We start from the raw sequence: 4,738 nt of genomic DNA, 5'->3' as shown, positions 1-4,738 counted from the left end.
TCCCCCACTCTCTGTCCCCCTCTCTCTGCCCCCCTCTGTCTGCCCCATCTCTCTGCCCCACTCTGTCTCTGCCCCCCTCTCTCTGCCCCCTTCTCTCTCTGTCCCCCTCTCTCTGTCATCCTCTCTTGTCGCCATCTCTCTGCCCTCCTCTCTCTGCCTCCTTCTCTCTCTATCCCCTTCTCTCTCTCTCCACCCCTTCTCTCTGTCCCCCCTCTCTCTGACAACCCCTCTCTCTGTCCCCTATTGTCTGCCCCCTCTCTCTGCTCCACTCTCTCTCTGACCCTCTCTCTCAGTTCCCGTCTCTCTGGCTCCCTCTCTCTCGCCCCCCTATCTCTCTGCCCCCTCTCTCTCTCTCTGCCCCCCTCTCTCTGTCGCCTCTCTCTCTGTCCCCTGTCTCTGTGTTCCCCTCTCTCTGTCCCCCTCTCTCTCTGTCCCCTCTCTCTCTGTCCCCTCTCTCTGTCCCCTGTCTCTGTGTTCCCCTCTCTCTGTCCCCCTCTCTCTCTGTCCCCCTCTCTCTCTGTCCCCTCTCTATCTGTCCCCCCTCTCTCTGTCCACCCTCTCTGTCACTGTCCCTCCCCTCTGTCGCCTTCTCTCTGACCCCTCTCTCTGTCCCCCCTCTATCTGTCCTGCCATCTCTCTGTCCACTTCTCTCTCTTTCCTTCCCTCTCTGTCCCCCCTCTCTGTCCCCCGTCTCTCTGCCTCCCCCTCTCTGTCCCCCTCTCTCTCTGTCTCCCTCTCTCTCTGTTTCTCTCTCTCTCTGCCCCCCTCTCTCTCTGTCCCCGTCTCTCTGTCTCCCGCCTCTCTTTGTCCCCCCCGTCCCTCTCTCTCTCTGTCCCCTTTCTCTCTCTGTCTCTCTCTCTCACTGTCCCCCCCGTCGCCTTCTCTCTGACCCCACTCTCTCTGTCCCCTCTCTCTCTGTCCACTTCTCTCTCTGTCCCCCTCTCTCTGTCCCCCCCACTCTGTCCCCCCTCTCTGTACCCCTCTGTCCGCCCACTCTGCCCCCCTCTCTGTCCCCCGCTCTCTTTCCCCCTCTCTCTCTGCCCCCTCTATCTGCCCCCCTCTCTCTCTGTCCCCCACTCCCTCTGTTCCTCTCTCTCTGCCCCCCTCTCTCTGCTCCACACTCTCTCTGCCCCTCTCTCTCTGTCCCCCTCTCTCTGACACCCTCTCTCTCTGTCCCCCCGGCCCCCTCTCTCTGTCCCCCCTCTCTCTGCCTCCCCCTCTCTGTCCACCCCTCTCTCTGTCCCCCCTCTCTCTGTCCCCCTCTCTCTCTGTTCCCCTCTCTCTCTGTCTCCCTCTCTCTCTGTCCCCCCCTCTCTCTGGCCCCTCTCTCTGCCCCCCTCTCTCTCTGTTCACCTCTCTCCCTGTCTCACTCTCTCTCTCTGTCCCCCCCTCTCTCTGCCCCCCTCTTTATCTCTCGCTCTCTCTGCCCCCTCTCTCTCTGCCCCCTCTCTCTCTGCCCTAATCTCTCTCTGTCCCCCACTCCCTCTGTCCCCCTCTCTCTCTGTCCCCCCGTCCCCCTCTCTCTCTGTCCCCCTCTCTCTCTGTCCTCCCTCTTTCTGTCCCCCGCCTCTCTCTGTCGCCCCCGTCCCCCTCTCTCTCTGCCCCCTCTATCTGTCCCCCTCTCTCTCTATCCTTCCCTCTCTCTGTCGCCCCCTCTCTCTGACCCCCCTCTATGTGTCCCTCTCTCTCTCTGTCCCCCCATTCTCTGCCCCCCTCTCTCCTTTCCCCCTCTCTCTGTCTCCCCCTCTCTCTGTCCCCCTCTCTCTCTGTCTCCCCACTCTCTGCCCCCTCTCTCTGTTCCCCCTCTCTCTGCCCGCCGCTGTCTGTGTTCCCCTCTCTCTGTGTTCCCCTCTCTCTCTATCTCCCGCTCTCTATCTCCCTCTCTCTCTCCCCCCTCTCTCTCGCGCTCTCTCTGCCCCCCTTGCTCTCTGACCCCTCTATCCCTGCCCCCCACTCTCTCTGCCACCCCCTCTCTCTGCCCCCTCTCTCTCTGCCCCCCTCTCTCTCTGTCCGCCTCTCTCTGTCCCCTTCTCTCTCTGTCCCTCCCTCTCTGCCCCGTCTCTCTCTGTCCCCCTCTCTCTGTCCCTCTCTCTCTGTCCCCTTCTCTCTCTGCCCCCCTCTCTCTCTGTCCCCCTCTCTCTCTGTCCCCCTCTCTCTCTGTCCCCTCTCTCTGTCCCCTTCTCTCTCTCTCTCTCTCTCTCTGTCTGCCCCCCTCTCTCTCTGCCCCCCTCTCTCTCTCCCCCCCTCTCTCTGTCCCCCTCTCTCTCTGTCCCCTCTCTCTGTCCCCTTCTCTCTCTCTCTTTCTCTCTCTGCCCCCTCTCTCTCCTCCCCTCTCTCTGCCACCTCTCTCTCTGTCCCCCTCTCTCTCTGTCCCTCTCTCTCTGTCCCCATCTCTCTGTCCCCCTCTCTCTCTGTCCCCTCTCTCTCTGTCCCCTCTCTCCGTTCCCCTCTCTCTTTGTCCCCTTCTCTCTCTGCCCCCCTCTCTCTCTGTCCCCCTCTCTCTCTGTCCCTCCTCTCTCTGTCTCCCACTCTCTGCCCCCTCTCTCTGCCCCCTCTCTCTCTGCCCCCCTCTCTCTCTGTCCCCTCTCTCTGTCCCCTTCTCTCTCTCTCTCTCTGCCCCCTCTCTCTCTTCAACCCTCTCTCTCTGTCCACTCTCTCTCTGTCCCCCTCTCTCTCTGTCCCCCTCTCTCTGTCCCCCTCTCTCTCTGTTCCCCTCTCTCTCTGTCCCCTTCTCTCTCTGCCCCCCTCTCTCTCTGTCCCCGTCTCTCTGTCTCCCGCCTCTCTTTGTCCCCCCCGTCCCTCTCTCTCTCTGTCCCCTTTCTCTCTCTGTCTCTCTCTCTCACTGTCCCCCCCGTCGCCTTCTCTCTGACCCCACTCTCTCTGTCCCCTCTCTCTCTGTCCACTTCTCTCTCTGTCCCCCTCTCTCTGTCCCCCCCACTCTGTCCCCCCTCTCTGTACCCCTCTGTCCGCCCACTCTGCCCCCCTCTCTGTCCCCCGCTCTCTTTCCCCCTCTCTCTCTGCCCCCTCTCTCTGCCCCCCTCTCTCTCTGTCCCCCACTCCCTCTGTTCCTCTCTCTCTGCCCCCCTCTCTCTGCTCCACACTCTCTCTGCCCCTCTCTCTCTGTCCCCCTCTCTCTGACACCCTCTCTCTCTGTCCCCCCGGCCCCCTCTCTCTGTCCCCCCTCTCTCTGCCTCCCCCTCTCTGTCCACCCCTCTCTCTGTCCCCCCTCTCTCTGTCCCCCTCTCTCTCTGTTCCCCTCTCTCTCTGTCTCCCTCTCTCTCTGTCCCCCCCTCTCTCTGGCCCCTCTCTCTGCCCCCCTCTCTCTCTGTTCACCTCTCTCCCTGTCTCACTCTCTCTCTCTGTCCCCCCCTCTCTCTGCCCCCCTCTTTATCTCTCGCTCTCTCTGCCCCCTCTCTCTCTGCCCCCTCTCTCTCTGCCCTAATCTCTCTCTGTCCCCCACTCCCTCTGTCCCCCTCTCTCTCTGTCCCCCCGTCCCCCTCTCTCTCTGTCCCCCTCTCTCTCTGTCCTCCCTCTTTCTGTCCCCCGCCTCTCTCTGTCGCCCCCGTCCCCCTCTCTCTCTGCCCCCCTCTCTCTGTCCCCCTCTCTCTCTGTCCCCTCTCTCTGTCCCCTTCTCTCTCTCTCTTTCTCTCTCTGCCCCCTCTCTCTCCTCCCCTCTCTCTGCCACCTCTCTCTCTGTCCCCCTCTCTCTCTGTCCCTCTCTCTCTGTCCCCATCTCTCTGTCCCCCTCTCTCTCTGTCCCCTCTCTCTCTGTCCCCTCTCTCCGTTCCCCTCTCTCTTTGTCCCCTTCTCTCTCTGCCCCCCTCTCTCTCTGTCCCCCTCTCTCTCTGTCCCTCCTCTCTCTGTCTCCCACTCTCTGCCCCCTCTCTCTGCCCCCTCTCTCTCTGCCCCCCTCTCTCTCTGTCCCCTCTCTCTGTCCCCTTCTCTCTCTCTCTCTCTGCCCCCTCTCTCTCTTCAACCCTCTCTCTCTGTCCACTCTCTCTCTGTCCCCCTCTCTCTCTGTCCCCCTCTCTCTGTCCCCCTCTCTCTCTGTTCCCCTCTCTCTCTGTCCCCTTCTCTCTCTGCCCCCCTCTCTCTCTGTCCCCGTCTCTCTGTCTCCCGCCTCTCTTTGTCCCCCCCGTCCCTCTCTCTCTCTGTCCCCTTTCTCTCTCTGTCTCTCTCTCTCACTGTCCCCCCCGTCGCCTTCTCTCTGACCCCACTCTCTCTGTCCCCTCTCTCTCTGTCCACTTCTCTCTCTGTCCCCCTCTCTCTGTCCCCCCCACTCTGTCCCCCCTCTCTGTACCCCTCTGTCCGCCCACTCTGCCCCCCTCTCTGTCCCCCGCTCTCTTTCCCCCTCTCTCTCTGCCCCCTCTCTCTGCCCCCCCTCTCTCTCTGTCCCCCACTCCCTCTGTTCCTCTCTCTCTGCCCCCCTCTCTCTGCTCCACACTCTCTCTGCCCCTCTCTCTCTGTCCCCCTCTCTCTGACACCCTCTCTCTCTGTCCCCCCGGCCCCCTCTCTCTGTCCCCCCTCTCTCTGCCTCCCCCTCTCTGTCCACCCCTCTCTCTGTCCCCCCTCTCTCTGTCCCCCTCTCTCTCTGTTCCCCTCTCTCTCTGTCTCCCTCTCTCTCTGTCCCCCCCTCTCTCTGGCCCCTCTCTCTGCCCCCCTCTCTCTCTGTTCACCTCTCTCCCTGTCTCACTCTCTCTCTCTGTCCCCCCCTCTCTCTGCCCCCCTCTTTATCTCT

Source organism: Chiloscyllium punctatum, unplaced genomic scaffold (assembly GCF_047496795.1).
Source record: "Chiloscyllium punctatum isolate Juve2018m unplaced genomic scaffold, sChiPun1.3 scaffold_112, whole genome shotgun sequence".
Lineage (NCBI taxonomy): Eukaryota > Metazoa > Chordata > Chondrichthyes > Orectolobiformes > Hemiscylliidae > Chiloscyllium > Chiloscyllium punctatum.
This window is presented reverse-complemented; position numbering follows the sequence as displayed.